Raw genomic sequence first — 14,068 nt, 5'->3', positions numbered from 1 at the left:
CGAGAGGAATGTTTGGAGGCGGCTGGAAGTCGATGTTAAGCTATTGTTGTTATTCGGTCATTATTTCATATGAGGCGACGAGGGAGGGGGGTGTGGAGGGGAGATGTGTTTGGTGCAGAACGACCTGTGAAAACATCAGAGCGGATAATCTGTGGATATTGTCAATAGACGGCTGTTTGCAGGTGACCTTAAGGTGGCCTAATAATAACAGCCTCGCCCTGGCTTCATGAGACAAATCCCTACTAATGGTGGTTATATATGTGTATATATGTTTAAATGTGCACAGGTGGAAAGGCATAGCGTGAAGTGCAGCTGTTTCTGGTCCTACGAAAGAGCCAGAGGGGGGAGTGTGTGAGGCAAAGTTTAACCTGTAGACCGCAGAGGAAATAATATTTAACACACATGTAAGTACTGTTATGTCACGAACACAGCGGAGGATGAGATGCACAAAGTCTTTTCTCCTTCGGTGCAGCCAGAGCGAGGCGTGGCTCCCTCGTCTAGCTCATCGGGCCGATATCGACACCAAGCTAAAACGCACGAGCGCGCCTGTCCAGGCCGCGTAAGAACAAAAACAGGAAACCGACAGAAAACAGGAAGCGCGTGACACCTATGACTACGGCAGAGCCGACGGCTGCGTGCCGACCGTGGAGGTCAGGTGAACTCGACGCGACAACACTGCGTGCTTACTGGTAAACCTCCGCGGGGCTCACGAAGCTCACGGCTCCAGCCATAAATACAGTGACGGTAAGACGCCCCAAACAAAGCTGTTGCTTCATAAACACACGTGAGGCCTCGAGCAGTAGCCGGCGAAGACGGGGCCGGCCGAGAAGCTCTGCCGAAGAGCTCAGAAGAAAAAGAAGAGAGTGAAACCTGAGCTGATCAGAGGAGCAACGATGCTGCATGGCAGGAGGAACCGTGCAGCTACGCCTCTCATTCAAACCCCCTTAGTTGTGAAACCAAATGATTCTTCCACCCACCCATGTGAGGTCAAAAGTTTGTTCATTTCAATCCGCGTTCAATAAGCGTGTGCGGCAGGCGGCCGGCCAGCGGAGGAGCAGCTCATGGAAACATACAATGTGAAACTCACCTTAAGGCCTCGAGATGGAACGACGTCTTGTATTATTGACACCTAGCTTGTAAGAGGTGTCAGCTCTGAGTGGGCGGCTGCAGTTAAAAAAAAAAAGTGTCCCACCTCTGAGGGGTTGTTTTTTTTTTTTTTTCAAACAGGAAACAGAAGAGATGCGCTTCTTTAAGACCCCCCGATACGTTCGCATCGGCGGGCAGCGATCCGCCGATCAATTCTTATCTTAACCATTGTCGGGGTTTCTATGAGCTGCCATCACTTTGTGCTAAACACAGCTGCGGTGTGCAGTGTGGTTAAATGGCTGTGTGTGTGGGGGTGTGTGTGTGTGTGTGTGTGTGTGTGAATAAAAGGACCCAAACTGTGGAGTAATTACAGTATTTTCAGACTCAATCCAGCTTCAGATATGAAAAAAAAAAAACGTGGATGAGATTGCATCCACGGCAAGTTGCAAAAGACTCAAATTCACAAATTAATCTTCTTTTTTTAAATTTATTTCCAAAGTTGCTTAGCTGCAGGGGGGAATCGCTACAGAGAAGGACGTCTTTGTTTGACTATATAATCTTTATAATCTGTGTGATGAATGATCGGTGTGGTGCGTTTGTGGAGGGTTTCAGGCTGATTCAGGTTCACTGTGATTTGCAGCGACATGAATTGCACCAGGCTGCACCCCCCTCCACCCCCACCCCGCCCATCACATCCCACCACCGCCGCCGCCGCCGCCATCGCCGAGCCTTCCCCTCAGCAGGTTGCTTTGCTTCACCTAGACTTGCACGGCATCGCTGCACGACATTCGACATGTTCTCCACATCTGACATGTTCTGCACGATGTTCACTGCAGCTCTGTCTCTGTTTTTTTTTTTAGTATTATTTTATTTTATTTTATCCACCAGCCTCCCCCCCCCCCCCAACACCCCACACCCCACCCCACCCGTTCTCTTTCTTGGCCGCAGTTAGCAGCATTCGGGAAAAACAGGAGCGATGGTGAAAGCGAGCCATTGTCGGCAAATGCTCTTTTCTATCTGGCATGACGCAAGCAGCCGCAGTCATTTCCACTGTGATTGTCGGGCACCATCAGAGAGCATCGATAACCCCTGCCAGGCCTTGGCACCGCCAACAGGTTGCCGGCACTGCCAGCTAGGGTTGGCACCGACGTGGCTGTGAAAACCCTCTGACATCCAGAAGGGCACAGATTTGCACTGAATGCACCACTGAATCAACACTGCTGATTATCAATTAACATATACCGTTTTGTATCGCACAGAAAAGAGGGGGAAAAATGGGTTTTTGAAAGCACAGAAAGCCTGTTTAAAAATACTAGCCGCGTGCTGTTCTAATCATGTGCTGAATGCAGATTTAGCTCTGTTCAAGGTGGGTTTTTACAAGCCTGTGTGGCTTTGTGTCGGGGAGATACAGCGCGTAGCTGCATGCGAGCGGAATTGTTCAGGAAGGATTTTGCGCCTGATGGCTGCATTTGTAAAGAAATCTGGAAAAATGACATGACAGACCCGGTGTGGGAATAATATTTACATTCATTTCACCTGCATTATCACAGGTACAGTGTGTTTTTTTTGTTTTTTTTACAACACACACACACTAGAAGAGTCACATCTTGGCCTGCTGCTTTTTAAACCGCACGCTTGTGTCTCCTAAAGAAAGAAGTATTGTGCGGATTTCTTTGAAAAGGACATTAATAATCGACGCACAAAAAGCAAGGGCGAATTAATAAGAAGATGCATCACTGTTGGCTCAGCACCGAGAAGCATCTTTATTAAGTGTGTCAGGCGAAACCGGCGCCATCACTTACATGTACGTAGGTGTTGTGATGTCTTCATGCTCGCCACTTGTGATGCTACTAATAAGCATTAATGCGATTATTTGGTTACTAATACAAATTAGTCTGCGCGTCTGAGCGAAAGGAACGCACGGAGGCGGCGCGGCGCTGTCACCGGCGGCTCGACTTTGAGCCCCTCTGCCGCCGCCCGCCCGCCCGCCGCTGCCGCCTCGCGAGCGTCTCCCACAATGAAAACACAAAACATAATAGTATTATTAGAGGCTGCGGCTGAGGATTTAATAATCTGTCGAGGAAAACGTGTCGGGGCACGCCTGCGTCGGTGTGCAGATGGAAAATGTCAGAGGAGAAAAAAATTAAAACTAGGGTGTTGCAGAGGAAAGATGCAAAACGGAGCAACAGTTAAATAATTAGGAGCAAAGTGCTTGTCTAAACAGAAACGCTGCATGGATAGGACTTTCTGTGGTTTGGTGTTTTAGTGTGAACGGAGTTTAGGGAAGTCGTGAGTTTCCAAAAGTGACTCCAGACTAACCGAAACCCCGGGGAGAACATTACGTCTTCTAGAAAAACAAACCTGGGATGCTCGGTGGCTACCGCAAGCACAATGCGTCATCACTCCGCGAGATACTCTCACTTTGCTCACCGTCTTCTCAGAAATGTTGTTACTTGTTTTACTTGGTTTTTTTTAAAGGACTGATTTCCCTGCACAAACACAGCCCACACTCGCTTCCACACAGGGCTCAGGCAGGGTCGAGGCGGTTCTTATTAATATTTCCGCACGCGACGGCCGCGCAAACCGAGTCGTTTAAGAGGTAAGCAGGAGACGGACGAAGCGTAATGAAGATATCCTTCAAATCAAATTAGCTCCCTGTCTTCCATTAGCCTCCCCGTACGACGAGCGCGGCTCTCAATTACGCCACGAAAGGAGGTGATTTCCACGTTTCTGTGTGTGTCCACGCTCTCGGTGTGGGAGGAGGAAGGAAAAAGAGGGGAAGAAAGAACAAGGGGGATGTAATGAACTGAGAGTCGGCGCCTAAGTGCTTAATTGTTTTATAATCACATGAAGTCGACAGGAATAGAAGCGAAGCAAGTGGTCTCCACCTCGGGTCTGCTGACAGGAAGGCCTTAATGCCAGTTCCCTTCAGCGGGTCTTTGCACCGCCGCCGCAAACGCCGCCGCCGCCGTCGAAGACACAAACACCAGGTCATTTTTTCTTTCCTTTCTTTTCTTTCCTTTCTTTGAAGTGTAAGAAAGACAACTACTGCTCCTCTCACGCACCCCTCCCCTCCACTCCCCTCCGCTCCCCTCCCCTCGCTCTCAGTTTGCAACTCTCCAACCACCGTTATGGTGTGTGCGGTGTGCACTGTACACAATGCAGCTCCCACGCAGATGCACAGACAAGACATGTACATCCGCTCGGCGGCGGCGGCGGCGTCGAGGAGTCGAGGCCCTCGAGGGTCCGGGGGCCTGACGGCGCACTCGGCCCTCTGGGCTCACACGGGTGGCGATCCCGACCCATACGAGCCACGCCAGGTCCAGGTCCAGGTCCAGGTCCAGCCCCGTCTCCCTGAGAGGTCCTATCAACGGCCTCCTTCTTAGCCCACCCTCCTCCTCCTCCTCCTTCTTCTTCTCTTCGTCTTTATTGAATTATGAAATCAATTAGTCATCGGGCAATCAACGGGCATCAGAAGCCTTGGAGTTTTTTTTTTTTTTTTAAATAAAGAAATGACTTTTCTGTCACCGCTCGCTGGACCCCGGTCATCACATGGCCAAATAATTAAAGTCTCATTTCTGCCTCGTGCGTCGCAACAAATACACAATTAATAGAGTTAGAGAAGGGGGGAGACAGAAGGGGGGAGAGAAGTGGGTTTGTGCGGAAGACAGAGAAAGAGATACTGGAGAGGACAGACTGACGGGGTGAGAAAGGTCCTGCTGGGTTTTTCCTGAGGCGAATGAAGGGCACAGTAACCCCGGCCTCGCAGCGTTAAGGAAATGAGGGCAGGTGTTGGGGGGTGGAGGGGTGGAAGTAGTGACACCACACTGAGATGAAGAGAAAGATGGAATATCATGAGCGCACGCGGGGAAGGAGCGCTTAATATCGAGGCTTAGGCGGAAGTATTGAATGAGGGGGGACTTAAAAGACGTGCCTCTTTATCTACATATTTTTCTTTGCATATTTAATCCCTTGTCAAAGGATGCATCATCCATCCACTGACGAAAAAAACACTTGATAAGGCAGCAGGGAAGTGTGTGTGTGTGTGTGTGTGTGAGAGAGAGAGAAAGAGACAGAGAGAATCCAGTATCTGTTGAAATTGTTTCATTGGGGTATGTGGGTGGGTATTAACAACCTGATCTTAGCGGGATGCGCTTTCCTCTAAATCGCTCTTATTTTTTTTTTCCCCCCTTCCCTGAACAAAGGATTCAGAAAAACCTACACAGATCGGATAAAGACAAGCATCGGAATAAAAGGCGGGGAGGGCTTCTTCTTTTTTCTTTCTTTTTTTTTTTAAAATCCCCCCTCCCCTCTCAGGAAAGAAAGAAAAATAAATAAATCATACAAGGAGACCTGTAATAATGTGATTTAAATCGTGAAAACTTCAACGCGTGCTCCTGTACAGCAGCGTGGAGCTAAATAAGAAGAGAGAATCAGACAGAGGAGGGATGTCATTTCACAAAAAGCGTGACGAAACCAACATGACGGACTTTGGGTATTTTTTTTTTTAATTTTATTTTTTATTTTTTTATCTCTCGACACGCCAACCCATTCAGAGAACGGGGCTGATTGTGAGGACCCAAAAACAATGTGACGCTTTTATCGCTAAGCCAAGGAATCTGGATCAACAGTATGCAAAGAAGCATATGCCAGAATAAATGCAGTCCAACATGCTGGGACAACATAACCCCCCCCCTGCCCCCCACCCCTCTTCAACTCCACAACTAACAACTAACCTTTTTTTTTTTTTTTCTCTCTTATTTCTAAAGAACTTTCCAGATAATGACAAAATGAGCTGCAACTTCTGAATCACACACTAAGCATTCACCCAGGGTGGTATGTCTGTAACTGATGAGGTGTGTGTGTGTGAGGGGGTGGCGGCGAGGAGGGGGAGGAGGGGGGGGGGGGCTTTCTTACATTTTTGAGCCCAGGAATGCAGCAGTCCTTATTAACTCACCAGCCTTTTTCTTTTTCCAAACTAGTTACAACATGTCACCAACAAAAAAAAAAAAAGAAGAAGAAGAAGAAGGAGGGAATCATTGTTATCTCTCTCCTCTATTAGCAATCATAACAGAGCTATTTCATGCAGAGGAGGCATGGCGGGGAGTGGGGAGGGATGGAATCCCCAAAGAGCCACACATTAAAAAAAACGAGACAGGCCTCTTATTTACTGGCGACAGTCTAATAAATACATTTGCTGGCAGCTAAACAGGTATTTACTCTGCTCCCTACCACAGGTATAATTTCGCTGTTTGCTGAGCTGTTATTTCGCTACAGCGATAATTATCGAGGTGGTAAAGAAAGACGATTAATGGTTTTAGCCGAGATATCAGCCTCAGCGAAGTGAAGCACAGCCCGGGCTCTAGACTCCCAGCTCAACGCCTCAGCAGCGGCGGGGAGGAGGGTTTTTTCTTTTTTCTTTTTGTTTTAGGTTTTCGAAGCTGCGGCGAACACACGTGCAGGTTTCACATTTTCACGATTTCAGAGCATAATTCAATTTCGAAGCCGAGTGATGAGGCGTTCTTAATATCATTTACGGAGAAGAGCACAGGGCGAAAACAACAACAGCAGCCATAAAAATAAAAAATAAAAAAAATAAAAATCCCCCAACCTGTGCTCTCCAACGTGAAGGCTAATTGGTCTCTCGGGGTCGCAGGGCAAACTTCGCCGTCTACTCTCACTCTCGTCTGACAAGCCCGCTCTTTGGAGCCCGTTACAACGCCGACGTGCAGCCGGCGTGCAGCGGCGTTACGCTCAAGCAACGCGGCCTACGCCTGAGAAGATGCAAGGTTCAACTCGTGACAGGCAGAACTTAGGAAGAAGGAGAGTTTGCGTCGATGGCACGTACCTGACGGCCTGGAGTGACAATTAAAAGGAGCTGTGCTGGAGTGGGATTTAAAAGTAGAAGACAGCGAGAAAGCCCACGCCGTTAGTGAGCATTACTAGACGATTTCCTGCTATTACACTACTACAGTACAGTAAATGCAGCGTGCGCTAGTTTCGATTAGCTGTAATGAAAACAAAACTAAGCTCTGTGAAAGGGGGGAAAAAAATTATAACAAGGTTAAAACCTGCAAGTTAAAAGAAGAAAGGTAGCAAGGTAGAAAGCCACTTAGGTGATTTCCCAGATCACTTCCTAATTGTAAATCACAGAAGGGTTATTGTAAGAACTGCGAACACGACGCATTCAGAGGATTTCATTACGTGCCAATAAGCTGCGACAGATGTTTAGGCTTTTTTTTACTGCTGGATCTGTGTGACCTGGCAGTCGGTCTGGAGCGGCGCACTCCTGATTTTTATCATTCCTGCCAAACGAGTTTACGCGGAGAGATTTTGCCAAACATATCGACGCGCCGCTCTGGATTCTGTGTGCCACTTTCAAGGACCGCAAGCCCCGATAAGAAGCGGCTTGTAAAGGAGGCTCGCAAGCCGAGGAGTAATACCGAGAAGTCTCGTTTCAGCGATCACAAACTGCCGCGCTGAGGCTTTCTTTTGAGTCTGAGGACTTTTACAAGAAGTGACACATGGCAGCCTGAGACAGGAAAGTGAGTGAGAGTGTGTGTGTGTCACTGCTGTCAAAAGGCACTGACCAGATAAGCCACAGCACCTTGAGCTGCCACAGATCTGCACAGATAAAGGGAGAACAATCACTGGTGCTCTGCTATAACCTGTTTTTTTTTTTTTCTCCTGTGTGTGTGTTTTTTCCACGGTGCCACACTTGACCTCGTAAGCGCATGTGATCGAGCAAAGAACACAACATCAGCGAGACAATAACCCGCGACACCGGGAGATTATTTCACAATAACTGCCCTCTAATTATCAAGTTTCTGAAACTTCCCCTGCAGATTTTATCGAGATTTTTCTCTGCACTGAAGGACTTTTTTTTTGAGCACACCGCCTCTTGGTTAAATTAGCCAGAGAGAGTCAAACTAGCCCGTCTGTCTTGTCTCTCTGAGTGTATTTGTGCTGATATCTATCTATAAATAATCTTCAGTGAAAGCCACCGGCCTCGCTGCTGTGTGAAGTGTCAGCTATTTTCTAAAGGAGCAGAGAGTGAAACCTTTAAAAACCTGTAAACCACAGAACATCAGTGCCTACGCACTTTTAAGATGGCAATACATCTTCTCATAACTGCACTCCATTCTCTCACGCACACCACACACAAACACACACACACGGGTCTGCTTGTTGCTGAAATTACTTTATCAGCACTGTGACAAAAGCCATAAGGCAAACCAAACAGCGTTACTACACAACCACCTCTGTATCATCACATCTATCCGACTGCCTCACACCAAGTCAGGCAGAAAGAAAGTGATAAATTCATTAACTGTTTGTTCCCCCTCTGAGGCTATCACACCTTTTTTTTTGTTTTATTTTGCTGGACCGTGTGCGTCTTTGAGATCTCTCGGAGTTACATTACCTGCTAGGGCAATAAAAAAAAGAGTGTTGCAGCAAGTTGACACCTAATTAAATAGTAATATGGGGAGAATAAATGAAGTGGCTCTAATGGCCTAATAAAAAGTAGTAAAAGTGGATGGACACTTGTGCTGCAGCGTTCCTAACAGGCATGTCAGCTGTTTGGGAACAAGTGTGACTCTTCACTAGTCACAGAAATGAAGGAAAAGGCCTCTTGCAAGCGAGGTGCAAAATTTAGGAATAAAATGTTAGGAATAATAATAATAATAATAATAATAAAAAAAAGAAAGGCCAGGTCAGGAGCAGCAGCAGGATGATGATGATGGCTGCATCACTTCTACTTCTCGCTGCTGCTGCTGCTGCTGCTGCTGCGCTGAAGAAGTTGTTAAATGAATTAGAGGAGAGGGATGCACTTAACCCCGCGAATATCACGAGTGCTTTGCTTATTTGTGCAGAAATGACACGGGGCCCATTTAAAATAAAATAAAAAAATCCGCTCCCGGTGCGTTTCAGCTTTACGCGTGGCATTCACGTTGTCTGTTTTATTTATTTTACCCCACACCCCACACCCCACCCCACCCCTCCATCCCGTCCCTCTATGAAATATTAAATCCCCCGCAGCCACTTTTGCGGGTTTTAAGTGAACATAAAGGTCTGGGAACTGCTTTTAATTCATTTAAAACGCGACTTCTTCATCCTCCTGATCCCCAAACGAGGCGCGCCTTATTTTACGAGACGCGTAATAAAAACACTGAAAACACAGACATGTGACAGCGTGACAGCAGAGACAGATGACTGAGGGTAGACCGTACCTTTAAAGTCAGCAGTCGCCCGACCTCTTGTTTTCCATCAAAAGTTGAACAACCTCTTGTCAGCGCTCCACGGCGAGAGATCCAAAAATAGGCAACTGCTCTGTGGGAGGGGAGGAAAAAACTGTTGTTGTTTTATAAAAAAAAAAAAAGAAAAAAAAAAAGTCCTACAGATGAGGAGGAGGGGGTCGTCTTCTCGTAGAAACCGCACCGGCGGAGGCTGGGGTGAAGTTTGGAGGAGCGCACACGGCGGATGGAGCGCAGAGACGCGAGCAACCGTGCGCTGCGGGCAGCGGGGGTGAAGTAGAGGAGAGGAGAGTGGCGGCATGTGAGGAGGGCTGCTTTGAGAGAGAGGGTGGCAGGTAAATGAACCGCCCCTCCCCGTTTCTGATGCTCAAATCGATGATTTGCCAGCTGTGGCGCAGCTTGTCTCATTGCCCCACTTTGGTTTTTACAGCCGCTCCTCTCCGACGCGCTGCTCTCCGGGGACAGAGAGAGAGAGAGAGAGAGAGAGAGAGAGAGAGAAAGAGAGAGAGAGAGAGAGAGGGAGGAAGAGAGAAAGAGAGAGAGAGAAGTCACAGCCAGGAGAGCTCTCACACTCATTCATTTTCATATTTACACGCCACATGTTTGCATGTCAAGAAGAAGGGAAAAAAAAGGGGGAAAAGTCTGGTGAATAGTCGCCCGCGCGCAGTTGCGTGAGTTCTGCTCCGAATGGAGTCAAAGCGCGTTGTCTTTAAAGAGCGGAGGGCAACCTGCCAGCTCTGCTCCGCGCACACCTGAGCGGAATATGAAAGCACAACAGCCCGGTGTAGTGTGTGTGCCATACATCACATGCTCTCTCAGCGACATAAAACGAGCTCTTTATTAAAGCAGATGGGTTGGTTGGTTAAAAAAAAACAACAACAACAAACAAATAATAAAAAATAAATCCAGAGAAAGAAAGTTTTCAAGATGAATCAAGTTTGAAGGCAATCGTTTCCGCACGAATGTTTGCCGGAAGCTATCCTTTTCTTTTTCCCCTCCCCAGTCAATTTCGCCGATTTAAACAAAAGCTTTTACTGGTAAAATAATAATTATCATCCGGACTATTTCTTTTTTTTAATGCTGCACCGGGTGCTGCTCACGTTTATTTTATCAGTGCAAGCTGTTGCTTTTCTTCTCACACACACGCTTCATCTTCACATTTGAGAATCCAACACGGGCCTTTACAATAATAAGAAGAAAAATTTGCGGTAAAGGAATGCAAGGTTAAAAAGAAAACGTAAAAACAATAATAATAATAATAATTACGCACAGAGGAGAATAATTTGTTTTGCGTTTTTTCCTTCTTTTTTTGTTTGTTTCTTTTCTTGGACATTAGTTTTTAGGAGCCTGAAGCTGAAGCAGCCGAGGCACAGAGGACAGTGGCAGATAAGGAAGGAGGAAAAGCTTTTAAAATATATTTGTGTTTTAATTGATTTTCAGCTGCAACTACGTGGTGTATAAATAAAATAAGAAAATAACAGAATATATATCTATATCTATACATGTAGCTTTATTTTAACCAGCAAAGTCTGAAATTAGACAAGGAAAAAAAAAAGGAGTAAATTTAATTAAATAGTCTTAATGAAGAACATATTAACATCCAGTGAAGAAAAAATAAGAAAAGTCTCATTTGGTTATTCTTGCTTTTATATTAATGTTTCCTAAAATAGATTTTCAAATCAGAAAAAAAGAATAATAGATTTATGCATTAATGGTTTTCTTATGTTTGACTTTATCCTGTCTGTGCCCATCGTATGTGAGCTGCTCCTGCAAATGCAGATATACAGTGTGAGTGTGTGTGTGTGTGTGTGTGTGTGTGCATCAGATTGTGGTTTGCATGCACACTTTTATTTGTGTCATGCGTTTGAACTCTTTGTGCACCTCCACACACATTTTTTTCTCCTCTCTTTGTCGTGTGCGCACACGCTCACCTCTGTGCGTGGAAGTGATTGACAGTTTGCATCTGCACACAGGCTAACTGCTCTGCACTGGCAGGTGTGCAGGAGCCCACAGGTAATGCAGCTGTTTGCTTACGACTCCAGTGCATTTGTTTTTTTTTCTTTTTGCCGGATTTAGCAGAACGCAACACACTGATCCATTTACATTTACACTTAATTTACACGTCCCATTGAAAATAGAATTAGTGGAGGGGAGGGGGAGAGGGAGAGGAAGAAAAAATAAGAGCTAAAAGACATTTACAAGGAGGCGGTGAGAGACGGAGAAAAGGTTCTGGTGTGTAAAAAGAAAAAAAGGCAGAATTATTCAGCTTGTCCACATACAGAGTGTATTTTTTTCTTTTTTATCAGAGAAGACACAGAAGGACCGGAGCTCTTATTGTAAGCCGATACGGGCAAATACTTCTCAGAAAAGTTCATTTGTTGTGGTTTTGGGACTCCACAAAAGTTTCATTATGAAGTATCTGAGATCTGCATTTAAAAAAGAAGCAAGAGGGGGAAAAAAAAAATGAAAAAAAAAAAAAAAATCACACACACTCACAATCTCTGCAGATATGATTCACGCCGTGTCCTCTCCCGGGAGACTGAATGGGAATTGAAAAGTTCCAGTGAAAGAGATTCAAATTTGCTTTCTGCATAATTATAAATTCATGCTAAGTTGGGGATGTTTTCATCATTACGGACACAACAGCTGGTGATTTCAAATGCAGCCTCTTGTTTTATCCAGATACCTCCCAGAGAACCACATGTGCTGCTGCGGTGGCTGCTTCCACCACAAGGGGGACCAGTGAGTCTCAACTTAAAGAGGGAAGAGAGAGAGAGGAGGAGGAGGAGGAGGACAAGGAGGAGGAGGAGGGCAGCTCATGATGACCCCTCTCTCTATAAAAGACTCTTTTTATACACCAATCACCCACAACATTATGACCACTGACAGGAGAAGTAAATAACATTAACTATCTTGTGACGATTAAATGTTCTGCTGGGAAACATTTGGATTCATTGGTGTGGATGTTACTTAGACATGCACCCACCTAGACCAGACCAGACCAGGCTCCCCCCTCCACCACCCATAGCAATGACACTCCTTGATGGCAGCGGCCATCCCCAGCAGGATGCAGCCTGACAGACATAAAAACGCTTTAGGAACAACTAAAAAAAAAAACATGAAGAACAGCACAAGGTGTTGACCTGGCCTCCAAATTCACTAGATCCCAAACTGATCAAGTATCTGTGGGATGATCCACAACTCTGCACAGGACACCCTCAGAAGGCCCATGTCCATTCTCTGATGAGTCAACAACTGTTTTGGAGATCTACACAATATTCGGAAGGTGGTCATAATGTTATGCCTGATCGGTGCACGTGTTGGCGCGCTGACACCCGGCTGCCGATTTTTCCGATTTATTTGCCAAAGCAGCAAACCTTGACCTCCGCGTTCGAGCACAGAGGAACATTATTAGTGCGGCGGTGGCGTGCGAGGGCCGTGGATGCGATCCAACACGTTAATGCAGATTGTTAATGTGCAGCTATGTCGCCGGAGCACAGAGAGGCCGTGATAGAAGAGGACCAAACGTCTGTGAAGTGTAAACAAATCAAAGCAGACCTTGAGCCGAGACATTTCAAATCGTCTGCACTCTTCTTTTTCTCTCTGAAAACAATAAACAGCACTTGGAAAATTACAAGGGTTATACACCCCAGAATTAATCTTTCCAACCCATAACTAAACAGAGAGACACTGTTGCCTCTCCATCAAGTGGGTATATTTTAATTACAGGCTATTGACTACTGAAAGTAATTTGTCTCAGAAAGATGCCCAAGAGCTAAAAGACAGACGTCTCGTCTAAATCTGGAATGCTTAGCCTCTTTTCTCTTCTTTTCTTTTTTTTGCTTGCTCTGGTTTTGTGGTTAGCCTTTGCAACTTTCTTCTGTAGCTCTTTTATAATTGCTCACCTTTTAAAGATTAACAAGGATTCCTGCAGACAAACGCTTCTGGCTTTATCCAGGTTAACCGCTGGATTTCCAGATTTACTTTTTTATTTACTTTTTTCTTTCTTTCAAACTGCTGCATTCCTCTGCCGCTTCCCTCTGCTCTGCTCGTACTTCGCAGTCTCACCACTCTCGGATGAGACGCTATTAATCGTCATTTGCGTGCCGCCGAGGAGGACAGGGGAGAGATGAGAGCCAATCAGAACAATAAAAGCCGACCCGGCGACGGCGCCTCTAAAGCGCGCACACCCCCAGCTGTTAATGGGATGTCAGTCAGCTGGGCGAAAGGAAACAGCCCCGGAGGGTAATTACTGTCTGGTGCGAACTCTCCCATCAGCTGTGGCGGCTTAATGTCACTTAGTACATAACTGCATGTGGAGAGCGTCAGCTGAACGCGGGTGGCAGCTGCCCAGATGTTACAGGACTTGGAAAGTTTCTGCAGATATACTGATGTGTTGGATCACCTGTCATAGAGTGAATCAAACCTGGGCTACCTCTAGATACTTGATGATTCGGTTAATTAGTTGACTTGGCCTATCCCTAGCACAGAACACCACTGCTACGCCTTTGTCACGTCACGTGTTGACTACCGTTCTTTTTGGTCTACCCTCTAAACGTCTCCATAAACTTGAACTGGTCCAGTGGTTCCCAAAGTGGGGGGCGCGCCCCCTAGGGGGGTCACAGATCGAATTAGAGGGTGACAATTTTTCTGGACGCCCGCAAGTCACGGTATTCACGCGGGTGTCCCGTGGTACGGGAGTCATTTTCACTGTTGGTAAAGTGACA

At 46.3% G+C, this 14,068-nt stretch overlaps 1 protein-coding gene across 2 annotated transcripts in view; it reads right to left on the bottom strand.

Annotated features, from left to right (window-relative positions):
* The window catches only part of satb1b (SATB homeobox 1b), a 60,972-nt gene extending 51,515 nt beyond the window's left edge, over positions 1 to 9,457 (bottom strand). For both annotated transcript variants that reach the window (XM_084556233.1, XM_084556235.1), the window contains exon 1: positions 9,318 to 9,457. The gene's annotated coding sequence lies outside the window, so the exon portion shown is untranslated. The remainder of the gene's footprint in view (positions 1 to 9,317) is intronic.
* Positions 9,458 to 14,068: the final 4,611 nt, after the last annotated feature.

This window comes from Chelon labrosus (assembly GCF_963514085.1).
Source record: "Chelon labrosus genome assembly, chromosome: 12".
Lineage (NCBI taxonomy): Eukaryota > Metazoa > Chordata > Actinopteri > Mugiliformes > Mugilidae > Chelon > Chelon labrosus.
This window is presented reverse-complemented; position numbering and strand designations above follow the sequence as displayed.